General features: G+C 38.5%; 1 long non-coding RNA gene across 1 annotated transcript; it reads right to left on the bottom strand.

The window, feature by feature from the left end:
* Nucleotides 1-10,178: 10,178 nt before the first annotated feature.
* Nucleotides 10,179-15,801, bottom strand: LOC104242703 (uncharacterized). The gene is made up of 4 exons (XR_715057.2): nucleotides 14,549-15,801; nucleotides 11,841-11,970; nucleotides 11,683-11,754; nucleotides 10,179-10,498 (listed from the first exon to the last, which is right to left on the bottom strand). It is a non-coding gene; the product is annotated as an uncharacterized lncRNA (long non-coding RNA).
* Nucleotides 15,802-20,955: the final 5,154 nt, after the last annotated feature.

Genomic DNA, 20,955 nt, shown 5'->3' on the forward strand with positions numbered 1-20,955 from the left:
AGACTCTGAGAGAGAAGAAGTTATATGTTAAGTTCTCGAAATGTGAGTTTTGGTTGGATTTAGTGGCATTCTTAGGCCACGTGGTATCGAGTAAGTGTATTCAGGTGGATCCGAAGAAGATAGAGGCCGTATAGAGTTGGCCCATACCATCCTCAGCTACAGATATCCTCAGTTTCCTTGGCTTGGCAGGTTACTACCGTCGTTTTATGGAAGAGTTTTCATCGATTGCAGCCCCTATGACCAGGTTGACCCAGAAGGATGATCTGTTTCAGTGGACGGAGGAGTGTGAGGCGAACTTTCAGAAGCTCAAGACAGCTTTGGCCACAGCCCCAATTTTGATACTGCCTACAGGTTCGAGGTCTTATACGGTCTATTCTGATGCCTCGAGGGTGGGCCTCAGAGCGATGTTGATGCAGGATGGTAGGGTGATTGCCTACGCGTCCAGACAATTGAAGATACATGAGAAGAACTACCTTGTTCACGACCTTGAGTTAGCTGCCATTGTTCACGCCCTGAAGATTTGGCGCCATTACTTATACGGTATGCCTTGTGAGATTTATACTGACCATTGGAGCTTGCAGCATCTGTTCAAGCAAAAGGATCTAAATTTGTGCCAGAGGAGGTGGTTAGAGTTGCTGAAGGACTATGACATCACTATTTTGTATCACTCGGGCAAGTCCAATGTGGTGGCCGATGCTTTGAGTCGTCGGGCGGAGAGTTTGGGGAGTTTGGCTTATTTACCAACATCGGAGAGGCCTATGGTGATGGATATTCAGGCCTTAGCCAGCCAGTTTGTGAGATTGGATATTTCGGAGCCTAGTCGGGTTCTAGCTTGTGTTATTTCTCGGCCTTCCTTATTTGATCGTATCAGGGAGCGGCAGTATGATGACCCTCATTTTCTTGTCCTCAAGGACAAAGTTCAGCACGGTGATGCCAAAGATGTGACTATTGGTGATGATGGGGTATTAAGGATGCAGGGTCAGATTTGTGTACCCAATGTTGATGGGCTTCGAGAGTTGATTCTAGAAGAGGTCCATAGCTCACGGTATTCCATCCATCCGGGTGCCGCGAAGATGTATCAGGATTTGAGATAGCACTATTGGTGGAGGCGGATGAAGAAAGATATAGTTGGATTCGTAGCTCGGTGTCTCAACTGTGAGTAGGTGAAGTATGAGAACCAGAGACCAGGTAGGTTGCTTCAGCAGATAGAGATTCCGTAGTGGAAGTGGGAGCGGATCACCATGGACTTTGTAGTTGGGATCCCACGGACTTTGAGAAAGTTCAATGCTATTTGGGTGATTGTGGATCGGCTGACCAAGTCCGCTCATTTCATTCCTGTGTGTACTACTTATTCTTCGGAGCGGTTGGCGGAGATTTATATCCGGGAGATTGTTCGTCTACACGGTATTCCAATGTCCATCATCTCAGATAGGGGTACTCAGTTTACATCACGGTTCTGGAGGGCCGTTCAACATGAGTTGGGTACTCGGGTGGAGTTGAGTATAGCATTTCACCCTCAGACGGACGGACAGTCCGAGCGCACTATTCAGATTCTTGAGGATATGCTCTGTGCGTGTGTGATTGAGTTTGGAGGGTCTTGGGATCAGTTCTTGCCATTGGTGGAGTTTGCTTACAACAACAGCTATCAGTCCTACATTCAGATGGCAGTGTATGAGGCTTTATATGGGAGACGGTGTAGATCCTCGGTGGGTTGGTTTGAGCCGGGTGAGGCTAGATTGTTGGGCACAGACCTAGTTCAGGATGCTTTGGAGAAGGTCAAGGTGATTTAGGATAGACTCCGTACAGCCCAGTCCAGATAGAAGAGTTACACGGACCGGAAGGTTCGTGATATTTCCTATATGGTTGGAGAGCGGGTTCTACTTCGGGTTTCGCCTATGAAGGGCGTTATGAGATTCGGGAAGAAAGGAAAGTTGAGTTTGAGATTTATTGGCCCTTTTGAGATATTGAGGCGTGTTGGGGAGGTTGCTTATGAGCTTGCCTTATCTTCCAGTTTGGCCGGAGTTCATCCGATATTCCATGTTTCGATGCTCCAGAGGTATCACGGTGATCCATCGCACGTGTTGGATTTCAGTTCAGTCTAGTTGGATAAGGATCTATCTTATGTTGAGGAGCCAGTGGAAATATTGGACAGGCAGGTTGGAAAGCTGAGGTCAAAGAACATTGCATCCGTGAAAGTTCAGTGGCAGGGCCAGCCGGTCGAGGAGGCGACCTGGGAGACCGAGCAGGATATGTGCAGCCATTACCCTCATCTTTTCACTACTTCAGGTATATCTTTATGCTCGTTCGAGGACGAACGAATGTTTAAGTGTAGGAGGATGTGACGACTCGGCCGGTCGTCTTAAGAATTAATGCCCCGATCCCCTAATAACTGCCTTCCCCAAGTTTAATTCTGCTATTTTGATTTGCCGGGATTTTCAGTGTCGAGTTTCAGGGAGTTTTGGTACACTTAGTCCCTAAATGAGAGCTTAAGTGTTGGAAAGTTGACCGTAGTCGGAATAGTGTGAAGACGGCCTCAGAATGGAAATCTGATGGTTCCCTTAGTTCCGTTGGATGATTCGGGTTTAGGGGCATGTTCGAATTGTGTTTTGGAGGCCCATAGCAAAATTAGGCTTGAAATGCCGAAAGTTGAATTTTTGAAGTTCCGGTCCGATAGTGAGATTTTAGTCCGACTGTCGGAATGGAATTCCGGAAGTTGGAGTAGTTCCATAGTGTTGAATGTGACGTGTGTGCAAAATTTCAGGTTATTTGGACGAGGTTTGATAGACTTTTTGATCAAAAGCGTATTTTGAGAATTTTGGAGTTCTTAGGCTTGAATCCATGGTTAATTCGAGGTTTCGATGTTGTTTTAAGTGTTTTAAGGATTGGTACAAGTTTGGGTAGTGGGGTCTGACTTGTTGGTGCTTTTGGTTGAGGTCTCGGAGGCCTCGGAATGATTTTCGATGGTTGACGAAAGATTTTGGAATTTAAGTTGCAGCTTCAGTTGTTGGTTCTGTCATAACCGCACCTGCGGTTTGGGTTCCGCGGGTGTGGCGCCGCAGAAGCAAAATTGAGGGAGGTCAGCAGGCTCTGCAGATGCGGGATATTTTTCGCAGAATCGGTACCGCATCTGCGAGTTAGAGAACGCAGGCGCGAAAATTGGCCATTAAATGAAAAGTCGCAGATGCGGTTCCAGGGCCGCAAATGCGGAAATCGCTGGGCAGAACATATAAATTCTTGCCTTCGCGAAATTTAGTCATTTTTCATCTTTTCAAAACGGGAAGAAGCTTGGGAAGCACTTTTCAAGAGGGATTTTCAGAGGAGTTCATTGGGGTAAGGTCTTTGGTCCCTAAACTCGTTATTGGAGTGATTTTTATCAATTTAAGCATGAAAAATTAAGGAAAATAAGTGGTAATTGGGGGGTTAGGGCTTGTATAATTGGAGACCTTTGAGTGATGATTTGAGAAACAAATTGAGGTCCAATTTTGGTACTCTTGATATGACTAAACTCGTGAGAGTGCGAGGTTTTGGAAAATATAAATTTTACCCAATTCCGAGACGTGGGCCCGAGGGGCATTTTGGTCATTTTACATAATTTCGCATATTAGCTTAGAATTTAATTGTAGAATCAGTTACTTGAAGTGTTATTTACATTATGCAATTAAATTGAATAGATTTTTGGTCATTTGGAGTCTAGTACTCGTGGCAAGAGCATGATTTCGGGTTGATTTTGAGCCGGTTCGAGGTAAGTGACTTGTCTAACCTTGTGTGGGGGACCTTCCCCTTAGAATATTATATATTTGATAATTGAATGCCTTGTACGTGAGGTGACGAGCGCATACTTGAGCTAATTGTTGAAAATCCAATTTTTCTTTAAGTATTTCAATTGAGTTCGTTTTCCTGTTTTATTCTACTTGTGAATTTAGCCTGTTGCTAGTTTAGAAAAGCATGTTTAGTTGACTTAATTGCCTATTTGCTTAAATTGCCTTAATTTCATTACGTGAAGCATGTTAGGCTATAATTAATTGTTTACTTGGTATGAAATTTAGCTTAATTGGGTATTCTTGTGTTATTGCTGTGTGTTTTTACTTTGGGACTACGGGACGGCATCCCGGGAGATCCCCTGTACATATTTATGATCTGAACTGAAGTGCGGGATACCAATAGATCCCTGGCATGTATATTGAGGATACCAAGAGATCCTCGGGATACCGAAAGATCCTAGCATATATTGAGGATACCAAGAGATCCTCGGGATACCAAGAGATCCCTAGCATATATTGAGGATGCCAAGAGATCATCGGGATACCAAGAGATCATCGGGATATATTGAGGATACCAAGAGATCCCCGGTTATCATCCTTGTTATGAGTGGTACTTCCTTGTGGTTTGCCTTCATCTCTGTTTCCGTTATTGTACTCTTATTATCTTGTATAGATTCTTACTGTAGATTCTCAATTGTACTACTTATCTTATCATGTCATCTTTATATTTATTTAATCTCAGTAGGCCTTGACCTTCCTCGTCACTACCCAACCGAGGTTAGACTTGGCACTTACTGAGTACCGCTGTGGTGTACTCATGCCCTTTCTGCGCATGTTTTTCATGTGCAGATCCAGGTACTCAGGCCTACCATCCTTGAGGGAGGCGACTGCTCTAGAGACTTCGAGGTACATCTGCCGCGTCCGCAGACCGAGAAGTCCCTTTCTATTCCTGCTTTTTAGTATTTAGCCTTCTGTATTTAATGTTCTTGTTAGACATTCCGGAGTTAAAGCTATGTAGTACTTCTTAGTTTGTGATTCGTGGGTTTCCGGGTCTTGGATTTATATTTTGGTATTGAGAGTTAAATATGGTGTAAGCCGAGCGGCACATTTAAACATTGTTATTACTTTATTACTATTTTAAATTGTTTTACTTCCGCAAACTTTGGTTTTCTTCCGCAATTTAGGCTTACCTAGTCGTAGAGACTAGGTGCCGTCATGATGGTTCACGGAGGGCGAACCGGGATCGTGACATGCAGGCGTCCGCAGGCCTTGGCGTCCCCTTCCTATCTTGTTATTCTATTATTTTCTATTTCAGAGACAGACATGTATTTATTTTGTTCAGACCCTAATTGTAGTAATCTTAAATAGTCCATGAGATTGTGACACTAGGGGTGGGCGTTCGGTATTTCGGTTCGGTTTTTAGAATTTCGGTTCGGTATTCGGTTTATCAATTGTGTATACCAAATACCGTACCAAATTATTTCGGTACGGTTCGGTATTTCTTATTTTGGTTCGGTACGGTTTCGGTTTTTAACAATCAATGCTAATTGCTAACTGCTAAGTTTTAAGTGTTGTGCTAACAAGTAACAAACAGTGGACTATGCACTGTTTTTCAATATATAAGTGGACAATTGGACTTTGGACATGCACAGCACAAGAACGTGCACATGGCTGAAAGCCTGAAACACCAACACTGTAATTTTCACTCTAATTTGACACTATAATTTTCACTCTAAAACTGTAAAACAACTGCACAAATGCACAACGTGAACGTGCACAAGCAGTCAAGCACAACTGCACATGGCTGAAACCTGAAAGCCAGAAACTGTGACAAGTAACAAACAGTGGACTATGCACTGTTTTTCAATATATAAGTGGACAATTGGACTTTGGACATGCACAGCTGACAGCACAAGAACGTGCACATGGCTGAAAGCCTGAAACACCAACACTGTAATTTTCACTCTAATTTGACACTATTGCACCAACATGCACAAGCACAACTGAAACACCAACATGAAAACATGAAATGGCAACATGCACAAGCAGTCAAGCACAACTGCACAATGTTCAGTCTGATATATACAATAATTCTAAAACCTGTGTAGTTGTTCAGTCTGATATATACAAAGTTGTGCACATGGCTGAAAGTGAAATCTGAAAGCCTGAAACTGTGAAGCAAGAATAACATCTGGTCATCTGCAGTTGCACAACTATATTACTGCACAAGAATAACATCTGCAGTTGCAAAAAAAAATCTACAATTGCAGAATAATATCTGCAGTTGCACAACTGCCAATTGCACAGTACTGATTACACAGTTAATGAGTTAAACACTTAACACAGTCCAACAATTCCAACAACTTAAACACAGTCCAACAAAAACAGTCTTAACAAGTCCAACACAGTCCAACTGCAAGTCTGCACAGTCTTAACACTTAAACATTTAAACATAGTGCAACAAAAACAGAGAGGGCATCCCTCAACAAACAGTCATGACTCTTGAGTAGTAGCACGGGGCGTTGAGCAGTAGCACGGGGCATGATTGCACTTGAACCTAAAAAAAATATAAATCATAAGTTAGAATATTATAGTTTGATGATAATAAAACAGAACTACACAATATTAAGTATATCATTATCAGTTATCACCAAACAAATAGAGTATTAAACTTACCACTCAAGATGCAAGTTGCAACTATACATCAAACAATGCTAGTAGTGCTTCCATTATTTTCCATATCTAAAGATAATACAACCAAATATGTCATACAAAAGAAAAAGCATGATATATTATTTTGAATTAAAATACACACAAATATTAAAGCTTACCAAGCTCGATTTCCTCAAGATACTTCAAGTCTTCTTCAACATTAATAGGATTCTTCTCTTCTCTAAGCCAATCTTGAAGACAAATAAGAGCTTGCACACATTTAGGAGTCAATGAACTCCTAAATGAATCAAGAATACGGCCACCAGTGCTAAACGCGCATTCCGACGCCACACTAGAAATTGGAATTGCCAACACATCACGAGCCAACTCCGAAAGAATAGGAAATCTGGGAGCATGTGTTTTCCACCAACTTAAGATATCAAATTCTTCACTATAAGGCTCTTGTTCTTCACTAATGTATTTATCCAACTCCGATTTAGCACCCCCATTTCCATTGTCTTCCTTTTGTTTCTTCAAGCTAAGCTTAGTCCTTATTTTTGATGCACTTATAACACTCCCACTAGGTGTATTAGATGTGTTGTTAGATGAAGTAGAACTAGATGGAGATTGAGGACAAGATTCGGTTGAATACTTTTTTAGATACTCTCCAAACAAAGAATTCATATAAGCATACACCTCACCATTTATTTTCTTCCCTTTTTCCTCCCCAAAAAGTTCTTCAAGTGCTCCCTCAACATATTCAAATTTGTTACGTGGATCCAAGACGGAAGCAATAAAAATCATTTTATTCATCTTTTCAGGTTCACCCCAATACTTCTTGAACTTTTCTTGCATTTGATGAGCCATTTTTCTCAAATGTTCATCCTCACTAGCTAAACACATTTTCAAATGACAATAAAGTTCAGATACATCCTCAAAATGAGAATTACAAGTGACATAACGTGAACCTGAAACTTTTTTAGTTAGCTCGTGAAATCGTGCAAGAAACTCTATAACATTCCTCACATTCACTCAATCATTAGATTCAAGAGGACCTGCATTACCACCATCTTCACAAAGATGAGAACATTGATATGCAGAAAATCCATCATCAAAAAGATGCAACTTGTCAAAGGCTTTTTCAAAGTGTTGAGCTGTATCCAACATCAAGTAGGTGGAATTCCACCTGGTAGGAACATCCAAACACAACGTTTTGGTACATTCTACCTTTACATGTGCACAACACTGTTTAAACTTTAAGGTCCTTGCAGGCGAAGATCTCACATACCTCACAATATTTCTAACACGTGTCACAGAAGCATCAAGTTCTTTCAAACCATCTTGCACAATTAGATTTAGTATATGAGCCATGCATCTCACATGAAGATGTTTACCACTCATCATATTAGTTTTCCACATATCTAACTGTTTAGACAATTCTTTGACAGTGACATCATTTGAAGAAGCATTGTCCACAGTAATAGTGAAAACCTTGTCTAATTTCCATTCAAGCAAACAATCCCTAATAGCTTTAGCCATCTCTTCACCCTTATGACTAGTGATAGGGCAAAAATTAAGTATTCTTTTATGCAACTTCCAATCCCTATCAATGAAGTGGGCTGTCAAACACATATAATTTATTCTTTGTAATGAAGTCCAAGTGTCTGTTGTTAGGCAAATTTTTGGTTGTGCTTCTCTAAAAGAACTTCTTAGAGTTTGCCTCAATTCACCGTAAACTTCATAACAATTCCTTGTTATTGTTCTACGAGAAGGAATACGAAATAGTGGTTGAGTTTTTCTCATAAACTTCTTAAAGCCTTCATTTTCTACAAAGCTAAATGGTAGTTCATCAGTAACTATCATCTCAATTAAGGCCCTCCTAACCACTTTTTGATCAAATTTCCAAATTGATCCTTCATCATTTTGGCAAAATTGAAAATTTAGCTTTGTTTGACTATTATCTTCTGCAATTTTAAGTGGGTATTCTTTGCATCTAAGCAAATGATTCTTCAATCCTGTTGTTCCATTCTTAGATGAATTAGCAGCATAAGCTTGTTTACAATATCGACACCGTGCTTTCCCAACCCCATTAACCTCAAATTTATCAAAATGGTTCCAAACGTCAGACCTAGGTTGCATTGCTTTCCTTTTCTTGGAATCTTGAGTATCAATGGTGTTGGTGTTACTATCTACCGTAATAGGTAAACTTTCACTGGAACCAACATCACTTACTTTACTTGTATCTTCCATCTATACAAAATAAAACAAATATAAATATAAATGAACAATCAACAAATTAACTACCTAGCTATCAGTAACAATCAACAAATTAACTACCTTGCTAGTTGTTACCCTACAACTAAATCTACAAATTTAACTACCTAGCTATCAGTAACAATCCCAGTAACAGTTATTTTGAAACAAAAATCTACAAATGAATTAAACAGCATGAATGTGATACAGATGATATTTTCCTACTAAAGCAAAAAGCTCGGAACAACAGTTCATTCAATTAGCAGTACAACCAAAAGAAAGCGAAACATACCTTTGAAATTGAAATTGAATCGAGCTCGGAACACTGGAACAGGACAGCAGCGTCTTCGAGACTTCGACACTTCGTTTGCCCGGAATTTGTGAGGAGTGAGGAATCGAATCGATTCTAAGCAGTAAGCAGACGAGAATCGTCTACTCGCAGACTGATAAGTGATAAAGTGATATCCTAGACTCGCAGAGTCTCAGTCGTCCAGTCGATCCAACTCCACTCGATGACTCGATTCTCGTCTTCTTCTTCTCGATGATATCTCCACTTCTCCAGTCGAAGCGTGAAGTCTGAACTCTGAGTCTGAAGGCAGTAAGCAACTAAGGTCTAAGCATTAACGAAGCCCTAAATCCTAATGAGTAATGTAATGTGTACTGTGTAGTGGGTAATTCTACCGGGCTTGGGTTGGGAGTTGAGAGGCTTGAGGGAGCTGGGCCTTGGTGTTAGTGGACTGTGGGGATGCATGGGCTGGCCGCATGGGCCTATAATTGGGCTTAGTAGTATGAATTTTCGGTATTTCGGTTTACCAAAAATTGTAGAATTATAAAACCGAAAACCCGAAAAAACCGAAACCAAAATACCAAATTAATTTGGTTCGGTTCGGAATTCGGTTTTTCAGATTTTATGCCCACCCCTATGTGACACCGGTTCTGGTGGTTTATGTTTATGGATTCGTATGGGTATTAGCTAAATTGTTGAATTTCGTTCTTTCGCATTATTATTATTATTATTTCCGTTGTTTATAAATATGTTAGCTTGAAATTGTTAAGAGATTAAAAATATGAAAAGTGTAAACTAATCGGAATTGTTGACTTGCCTAGCTTTCACTAGTAGGCGTCATCACGACTCCCGAGGGTGAGAAATTTGGGTCGTGACAAATTGCCACTAAAAGTTTTATCTTTAATGACAATTATTTGTGGCAATTATAATGGCTACTAAATTCAATTCAAAACGGCTAATATGCTCCTTTAGTGTCCATTTATATAGCCGCTAAATTCAAAATAATTGCCGCTAGAAAATTTACATCTTTAACAGCAATTATTTTGTGGCAATTAAAATGGCTATAGTATCCCTTCTAAAAACATCTTAGTTTAACATTTTAGCGTCCATTTTAATGGTTGTTATGTTCAACTAAATTGCCGCTAAAAGTCAATATCTTTAAGGACAATTATTTTTCAGCAATTATAATGGTTGTAATATCCAGCTAAATTAGCGCTACAAGTCACTAGCAGTAATAGCATTAATTTAGCCACCATTAATAATAGTTATTACATTCGTCTGAAATATGATCCAAATAATAAAATATATTAATATTAATTCAAAAAAAAACATAATATATCTCATTAAATCTTAACAAAATGAAGTGCTAATAAAAGATATTAATGTCATAGTAACTAAAAAAAAATAAACATATATTGTTCGAACTAAATAACTAATGTCATTATATAACTAATCCAAAGAATGATGGTCTTCAAATGATTTCCGCAATTTTTCATCATTTTGAAATCTTCCTCCCGCTAAATTATCGAACATTAGACTGTATGACCTGAAATTACAAAATAACTATGTCAAAGGACGAAATATATGCCCCACAAAAGGAAATTACCGAGACCTCTAGTCCTAGCTATTCTTCTCCACAGGGATAAGCCGGAAAAGCTAGCATTTGCTTGTTTTCACACTGAAAGAGCTAACATCTCAGTTGCCAAGCTAATACATATACATAGGAAAATGTTTAGTAACACTCACAAGGCAATAACCAAATTTAACGAAGAGATAAACTGATGATGTCTTTGTGAGAGGAGTTCGATGTTAGGAATGATTCAAAATAAACTTGAAACATGTCATGAGATAAAGTGATGATATTTTGGGAGCCATGAGTTTGATGAATTTGGAATGATGCAAGAACATTAGACTTGAAACATGTCATCATAGCATATGAACATACAGTTTTAGAGAGTAAATAGAAATATTTAGCAATTTAAATTCCAGAAGGTCTATTGTACACTTCAGAAAAGACAGGCATGAAAAACTCTGCTTCACTCTTATGTTCCAATTATATAATACAAATTTTTATTCCAATAAAAGATACCCTCTGTCCACCTTCACTCTTATACACTAATTCCTCACTTCATTCTTTGTATAACCATGACAGAAAAATGTAGCATGGGTTTGTTAAGTGTCATGGATCGTCTTTGGTTTCACCAAATTAGCCTCTTTTCAAAAAACCCTTCAGTTTTATTTCCTACAAACCAATGTCAAACAACTTTAATTCCACACGAATAATTCTCATCAGTTGAATTAGATAGCACTCTTCTACAGGTAACAAATCGTCTCCTAGTTAGGCTTATATACTCTATACCCCCTAACCTTTTAGTGTTTGCTAACCAAACAAGCAGATAGATGCAGCGCTCAACCAAGAAAACAGTCCCTAGAAAGTCATGATTGTCATCAACAAGAAGATGGGTGCAACAGAAGCTTCTGGTTTACAATCCATCTTTTAGTCCCATAGAAAGATCTGATTTTTCTTACTTCAATGGTGTTAAATCCACAGAAAGGTGAATGTGATTCAGGCAGGAAACTACTATCACAATTTTACGACATTCATAACAAGTGGGAAACGGAAATATATAAAAGTAAGAAGTATCCAAGTAAGCCCAAATACAATAACAAATTAATAAAAATCGAAGCATCAAAACTCAAACAATAGCGACGAAGGACAAAGAGTAGTACCGTGAGAAAGTTGAGCATTTTCAGTAACACTAGGTATCCTTGATGTTCATGTCCACTATTGGCGTCCGGGATCTAATAAATATTAACATGTTAGGTAACAATACTTTTATATAATAAAATTTAATTAAAAATGTTTAAAGCTTATAAAATTGAGTTACCTGTTCACCTGAGGTGGCATTGCTACTTTGAGGCATTTATTAAACGGCACATCAACTGTCTTCTCCATTGAAAGTTTCCAATTATCTTTCAGTAAAGTAGGCCCACAGACCTTTTTTGCTTCTGAATTACCTAAAATGAAAAAGATCTGAATCATCTGATGACATCAAGGATCCTAACTCCAGATATATTACGCTACTAAAAGAGAATAGCAAAGCAAGAATATTATTATAAATGTCACAACAATGTCAAAAAACTACAACAAAGTGCTCATATTGGAACTAAAGTTAACGCTGTAGGAAATCAAGAATCATCACATGAGAGGAAGCAAGCAACTGATCCTAATGCCGAAGTTTTGTTAGTTTCACAATGTGCAACACAACCAGAAGATGCAAACCTAATGAACTTTATGTAGATTTTCCCGTTACTGTGCGACAAAAATACAAATACACAAATAGAAGAGTGTCCTAATAAGTTGAAAGAAGCTATCTTCAAGGTTGCTATACGTACAAAAGCCAAGACAAGCATAAAAATAGAACTGTTGTAGCAGAACTGCATAGTTTTCCTTCTGCAGTTGTTGCACAATTGTGTAGTTGTCCCTCTACTGTTGTTGAACAACTGTGCAGTTCTTCTGCAGTTGATCATTAGTTTTAAGTATAAACTCATGATCCCAAACATACATCTTAACAGTTAACAAAGAGAAACCATATCTCTTGTCTTCAAGATTAACTAATAGAGTATCAGTTGTATAACAATATGCTCACTATGTATAGTAGGCTCTATTAAAAAATATCAGCTCTACAATGATAAAGATTGATGTTTAAACCACCCTACAGTCCTAAGAATTTAACTATTAAAGGAAAGAGAACCAATAGAACTAGACAAAGAACTTTCCCTTTATGTCAACACCATGAGCAGCACCTCATGTCTGAATATTTGTATCATCAAATATTTCAGCACGTAATGTTCCAAAGTTTTTGACTTGGTCTCTTTGTTTCTTTTTCTTTTTCAAGAAAGATAACAAATTATATTCCATTAGCACAACGGCAGTGGAAGAGCCATATTTACAATTCACAAAAAGAGCACAAAAGTTCCCTAGTTAATCTTACAGGGATTCTATGATGTTTAACAGTGATTCTACTTCTTCTACCAACTCTCTTTACACCAAAAGTGAAATAGAAGAAAGCAATTCATCTTAATATATAGTTATTTGTTGTGTTCTTTCATGAAGTCCATTCACTCAAAAGCAATTAACACTAATAAGCATCACAAATATGCGTTGTTATTTAGAGATCATAATCCAAATTACTGGGAAGAACAAATTAATGTGACTACTCAGAGCTTTCATTGATTTAAGATGTAACTTCACATTTTTCTGGTAAGCCATCCACTGAGACTTCTTTCATTACACCATGATTGATACCACTAAGATGGATATGATTTTAGTAAGATAATATTTCTGAACTCCATATCGTAGATGTCTTTACATTAGAAGGATTTATAAATTTAAAACATATATTATCTAGCTACACATGTATTTCAGTTAATAAGAGTTTTCCTCAAGATTATGACTTCTAATTCATAAAGTAAGACACTTCAGGCTACTAACTTAGGTTCGGCATTTTGGACATGACAGTAACTTTTCTCCTTTTTGCCTTGCAATCAGAAGTTTGATTATAATTGTCATACTCTGTTATCATTATTATTATTATATCATCATCATTATTATTACTTTTGGTGGTGGTGTTCTTATACTATCCAATAATACTAAATATTTTCCATGGCAGTCATTGCATTGTCCTGTATTTTCTAGAAATACGGTATCATATGTTTGCGTTGTCTAACTCAACATCCATGATAAATTACTTTCCTACTTTCATTGTGCAAGTTTTCAGCAATAAATAACAGCATTTACATCAGCATATTAGTCTAACGATATTATACTTCATGTATTTCTCCCTGAATGAAAGTCAATCGTTCATCAGTTCTAACGTGATGTACAACTAGGGCTCACCTCAATGAAAGTAAAACAAGCTGCCTTTAGTAATATAAAAGATAAAGGATATCCCATGCAGTAACACTAAGGATGAGTAAGTGAATGGATAAAAAATAACAGAAGAAGAGGCTTTTAGCATGTATTCATTTAATATTTAAATAAATAAACTTAAAATTATTCTTTTCTTAACAAGTACTAGAAAATCTTAAAAAACATTTTCCTAGCATATCAACTATTAAATAACACTTTCATAATTTAAAGTGCAAAAGGCGAAACAAGAACTAACAACAATTTTAGAACAGAATACAAGTCACAAATATATGTGGAAAAAAATTAACATAGTCGAATTAATGGAGCATTAACACGAAGAGATCTCAAAAGCTAACAAACTGAATAGTTCATATCCACCTAAATCAACAATTCAAATAGAATTACTTTACACTTAAATTAACAAGATTTTCTTTAAGTATAGCGTGCTATGAATAGCTTATAACAATCAAAATTAAACATATAACATTAGGAAAACTAGAGGAATCAATTCAATCAATTCTCCGCCAATTTAACAGCATCCAAAAATCACAAATCACAATATAGCAAACATAAAAAATAAAAAAAAATAAAAAAAAAATAAAAAAAATTATCTCTACAAATCACAAACTGTCATAGTTGGACATCACAAATCACAGATAGACTTAGGCTCAAGTATTTGGGTACCTAGTAAGCAAAATACTTTGACGATGAAGATAAGAAAGTGAAGGAGAATAATGCCAGTAACAATCTCGAAACCTACATAAAAAGAGAAGATGGAGAGTTAAACAATAGCAATGCCTCAATAACTTTGTTAAGCAATAGTAAAGAAAATTAGACATTTGACTGGTTTCCTCCTTGTATGCTTAAATATCTACCTTATCAAAAAAAAAAAAAAGATATCATGAGAAGAAAGTCCGACAAATATTTGTAATAGAAGATATACTCTCCAGAAACCTGATATTGAAAAAAGTTGTAGATATGCTCAAACTGATCATGTACAAGTCTTTTCTTTTAAAACCAACATATTATTTTAGTAGAGTGCAACATTTTTCTGCTCGAAGATTTCCAAATTTAAGGGTAGAAGCAGTGCTTATACAGAAATATAAAAAAATCTCTTATAACAGGATTTAGCAATATATATCTCAGAGAGGTTTCGAAACTGTAATTAACTGAATCTAATAGTTCAAGCAATTGCAATCCTAGTTTCTCACCACACAAATGCTAAAACTAGATAAGAAGCACATCAGAGGTGCTAAAGTGTACTTTAAACTTCAAAGTGAATAAATAGTTGAAGACTTCGCACATCAAATAGACGACTGGGACTATCAAGAACGGGAAAAATTTCCTAATACATGTCCCTAACAACAATGATTGGTATTAGTGAAGAATAAAGGAACAAATTGCACAAAATGCCTTGAATGATAGAAAAGCACTTCATTACTATATTTTTTATATATCAAATAGATAACATAGGACAACGACTGAAACTATAACATATGAAACTATAAAATTCCATATAATGGCCAGTAAATCTTAAGGACGATGCGTTATTCTCATTGCTTAATTTCATAGAATTTAAAAAATTAACAAGATGTCTTAAAGTCTATTTTTTGAGCAACAACAACCCAAAAAAAAGTATTGTAGTGGCTCGGAATAAAATTTAGCAGCGATTGAGATGGTGCCGGCGATTATACTTCGATAATCGAAACCCTAGACCTAACCAACAATAATTTTTCATCAACCCCTAATCCACCCAATCGAATCATAAATAGAGACAGAAACTTATCGGTGATTGTGAAGGTGTCAGCTACTGTGACGGTGCCGACGATTTTGGTCATCGGTTGAGATATAGGGAGATGGAGATGCTGGGTGCCAATTTCAAGAGTATATTGTTTGAGCGTATATTGTTTTGCCAATTTAGAATATTTTGTTGAAAAGTTTGAGCGGCTTTACAAGGTTTAAGCGGGAGAGGATTTAGAGGAAAAATAAAACAGGAACAAAAATAATATTTTTACCGTTTATTCTCTTAAATGGAAATTAAACATATACTAATTACTGGTAAATATTTATTGGCCGGTAATATTTGCGTTCCCCGAATAAATTAGCGGCAATTACTTTATTGCCGATAAATAATTGCCGCTAAAACCCGTATTTGTTTTAGTGCCTAACATTTATGTGCTTAGTTCTCTTATGATGAACCGGATTTTTTGTCATACTAATGGCACTAGTGTTATCTCAAAAAATAGGGATACAACCAATATCAATTCCGAAGTCCATTAATTATTGTTTGATCCACAACAATTGAGCAGAACATGAAGCAGCAGCAACATACTCAGTTTCAGCAGTAAATAAGGCCACTGAATTTTGCTTTTTAGTAGCCTATGACACAAGACATGACCCAAGAAAGTGTGTCATACCTGAGGTGCTCTTTCTATCCACAAGAAAACCTGCATAATCAACATCAACATATCCCACAAGATTGAAGTTATTACCTTTTGAATACCAAAGACAAAGATCAGTGGTGCATTTTAGATATCTCAAAATTCTCTTGACATCAGTCAAGTGAGACTCCTTTGGATTTGCCTGAAATCTTGCACAAAGGCCTACACTAAAAACAATATCAGGTCTACCAGCAGTAAGATATAATAAAGAGTTAATCATTCCCCCATACAACTTCTGATCCACAGATGAACCAGGTTCAGCGATATCCAACTTTGTAGTTGTTCCAATAGGAGTGTCAATTTCTTTTGAATCTTCAATTGTAAACCGTTTAAACAACTCTTTTACATACTTTTTGTCACGACCCCTGTTCGCCCTCCGAGAACTGTCGTGACGGCACCTAGTCTCTACGACTAGGTAAGCCTAACAAATGTGGAAAATAACAAAACATACGGAAGAATAATTAAAAACCAAAATAACCGAATGAAACAGTATTTAAAATGTCGCTCAACATATACAATACAACTTCTCGAAAACTAACAACATTTTCCAAAACCCGGAATCTCATGAAACCACAAGCCTTGGAATGTCTACCAGTGTCTAACTCCAGAATATCTAACAAGGAAAAGAAAATACATAAGGGCTAATACAATAGGGAGAGTAGGAAGTGACTTCTCGGTCTGCGAACGCGGTAAATATACCTTGAAGTCTCTGGAACAGTCGCCTTGCCTAAGGGTGATAGGACTGAGTCAAAGTACCTGGATCTGCACTTGAAAAACATGCGCAGAAAGGGCATGAGTACACCACAGCGGTACTCAGTATGTGTCAAGCCTAACCTCGGTAAGGTAACGACGAGGAAGGTCAAGGACCTACTGAGGTTAAATAAAATATAAAGTTCGACAGTGTAGAACAGATCAATATAAATAAGTACAACAGTAAAAGTAACACAAGATATAAAAGGGCAACAAAAACTATTACAGAGGCAAGGTAAACACAGAAAGAAATAAGGCTCAGTACCAAAATAACAATCGGGGATCTCCCAGAATACCGTCCTATAGTCCCAATTATACATATCCAATGGATCTCCGGGGATCCCGTCCCGTAGTCCAACTCATAGTGCCCGGGGATCTACCGAAATCCCGTTCCGTAGTCCCAAATATAAATACCCAGTACTAGGAAAATCTACCGGGTGCAGTCCCGTAGTTCCATATAACTGTGCAGGGGGGTCTACCGGAATCCCACATCCGTAGTCCCAAATAAACAGACAAGGGGGAGCTACCGGAATCCCACATCCGTAGTCCCAAATAAACAAACAAGGGGGAGCTACCGGAATCCCACATCCGTAGTCCCAAATGTAATTATACAGTAGCATCAGGAAAATATTCAAAAATGTCAATTTCATATCAAGGAAAACAAGTAATTCTAGCCTAGCATGCTACACGGAATTCAAGTAAAGTAGTTTGAGCAAATAAGGCAATTAAAACACTTAGACATGCTTTCCTAAGCTAACAACAGGCTTTAAATGCAGGTAATATAAACAGGAAAAGAAACATACTAGTAGTTACTTAATGAAAATCGGATTTTCAACAATTAGCATAAGTATGCACTCGTCACCTCACGTACAAGGCATTTCAATTACCACAATACCAAATTCTAAGGGGAAGGTCCCCCACACAAGGTTAGGCAAGCCACTTACCTTGAACAGACTCAAAATCAACTCGAAACCACGTTCTTGCCCCGAGTACTCGACTCCAAATGGCCCAAATTTATTCAATTCAATTGCATAATATAAATAACACTTCAAGTAACTGATTCTACAATTAAATTCTAAGTTAATACACGAAATTAGATAAAATGACCAAAATGCCCCTCGGGCCCACGCCTCGGAATCAAGTAAAATTTATATTTCCAGAATCCTCACACTCTCACGAGTTCAGTCATACCAAAAGTACCAAAATTGGATCTCAAATGGTCCCTCAAATCATCACTCAAAAGTTTCTAATTAATCAAGCCCTAACCCCCAAATTACCACTGATTTTCCTTAATTTTTCATGCTTATAATGATAAAAATTACTCCAATAACGAGTTTAGGGACCAAAGACCTTACCCCCAATGAACTCCTCTAAAAATCTCTCTTGAAAATGCTCCCCCAAACCTTCTTCCTGTTTGAAAAGAGGTGAAAAATAGCTCAAATTTGCGAAGGCAAGAATTTATATGTTTCTACCCAGTTAATCCAGCGGTCCCGCTTTTGCGAACCAATGGTCGCATCTGCGACAATCACTAACCCTGCCTGTTTCCGCAACTACGATTCCCCATTCGCAGATGCGGTACCGCTTCTACGGTAAATTTCCCCCATCTGTGGACCCTGCTGCTCCTGCCCAATTTCGCTTCTGCGATGACAAATGCCGCTTCTGCGGCTACGTACCTGCGGGACCCAACTGCAGGTGCGGTTATGACAGAAGATCAGCAACTTCAGCTGCAACTCCAAACTCAAAATCCTTCTGTCAACCATACGAAATCATCCCGAGGCCCCCTGGGACCTCAACCAAAGGCACCAACAAGTCCAATACCCATGTCCAAACTTATACCAATCCTTAAAACACCTAAAACAACATCGAAACGACGAATCAACCGTGAATTCAAGCCTAAGAACTCCAAAACTCTAAAAATACGCTTTCGATCAAAAAGTCTACCAACCCCTATCCGAATGAACTGAAATTTTTAATACACGTCCCATTTAAAATTACAGAGCTACTCCAACTTCCGGAATTCCATTCCGACCCTCGGATCAAAATCTCACTATCGAACCGAAAACTTCAAAATTCGACCTTTCAGCATTTCAATCCTAAATTAGCTACGGACCTCCAAAACACAATCCGAACACGCTCATAAACCTGAAATCACCCAACGGAGCTAACGGAACCATCAGAATTCCATTCTAAGGCCGTCTTCACATTGTTATGACTACGGTCAAATTTCCAACACTTAAGCTCTCATGTAGGGACTAAGTGCCCAAAAACTCTCCGAAACTCAAAACCGAACATCCCGAAAAATCAAAATAGCAGAAATAAACATGGGGAAAGTAGTTAATAGGGGATCGGGGCATTAATTCTTAAGATGACCGGTCGGGTCATCACATCCTTCGACACTTAAACATTCGTTCGTCCTCGATCGAGCATAGAGACATACCTGAAGTAGTGAAAAGATAAGGGTATCGGCTGCGCATATTCTGCTCGGTCTCCCAGGTTGCCTCCTCGACCGGCTGACCCCACCACTGAACCTTCATTGATGCAATGTTCTTTGACCTCAGTTTTCAAAGCTGCTTGTCCAATATTGCCACTGGCTCCTCAACATAGGATAGATCCTTGTCCAGCTGGACTGAACTGAAATCTAACACGTGCGACGGATCACCGTGATACCTCCGGAGTATCGAAACATGAAATACCAGATGAACTCCTGCCAAATTGGGAGGTAAGGAAAGCTCATAAGCAACCTCCCAACACGCCGAAATATCTCAAAAGGAATAATAAACCTCGGACTCAACTTTACTTTCTTCCTAAATCTCATAACGCCCTTCATAGGCAAAACCCGAAGCAGAACCCGCTCTCCAACCATATAGGAAACATCACGAACCTTCCGGTCTGCGTAGCTCTTCTGTCTGGACTGGGCTGTATGGAGTCTATCTTGAATCACTTTAACCTTCTCCAAAACATCATGTACCAAGTTTGTGCCCAATAATCTGGCCTCACCCGGCTTAAACCAACCCACTAGGAACCTACACCGCCTACCATATAAGGCCTCATACGGTGCCATCTGAATGCTGGCTGGTAGCTGTTGTTGTAAGCAAACTCCGCCAATGGCAAGAACTGATCCCAAGACCCTCTGAACTCAATCACACACGCACGAAGCATTTCCTCAAGAATCTAAATAGTGCGCTTGGACTGTCCATCCATCTGAGGGTGAAATGTTGTACTAAACTCCACCCGAGTACCCAACTCATGCTGAACGGCCCTCTAGAACCGTGATGTGAACTGAGTACCTCTATCTCAAATAATGGAAACTGGAATGCCATGCAGACTAACAATCTCCCGGATATAAATCTCTGCTAGGCGCTCCGAAGAATAGGTAGTACACACAGGAATGAAGTGCGCGGACTTGGTCAGCCGATCCACAATCACCCAAATAACGTTGAATTTCCTCAAAGTCCGTGGGAGCCCAACTACAAAGTCCATGGTGATCTGCTCCTACTTCCACTCCGGAATCTCTATCTACTAAAGCAACCCACCCGGTCTCTGGTGCTCATACTTCACCTGCTGACAGTTGAGGCACCGAGCTACAAATCCAACTATATCTTTCTTCATCTGCCTCCACTAGTAGTGCAGTCTCAAATCCTGATACATCTTCGCGGCACCTGGATGAATGGAATACTGCGAACTATGGGCCTCCTCTAGAATCAACTCCCGAAGCCCAACAACATTGGGTACACAAATCCGACCTTGCATCCTTAATACCCCATCATCACCAATGGTCACATCTCTGGAATCACCATGCTGAACCTTATCCTTGAGGACAAGAAAATGAGGGTCATCATATTGACGCTCCCTGATACGATCAAATAAGGAAGACCGAGAAACCATGCAAGCTTGAACTCG

The sequence above is a fragment of the Nicotiana sylvestris genome, chromosome 6 (genome assembly GCF_000393655.2).
Source record: "Nicotiana sylvestris chromosome 6, ASM39365v2, whole genome shotgun sequence".
In the NCBI taxonomy this organism is placed as follows: domain Eukaryota; kingdom Viridiplantae; phylum Streptophyta; class Magnoliopsida; order Solanales; family Solanaceae; genus Nicotiana; species Nicotiana sylvestris.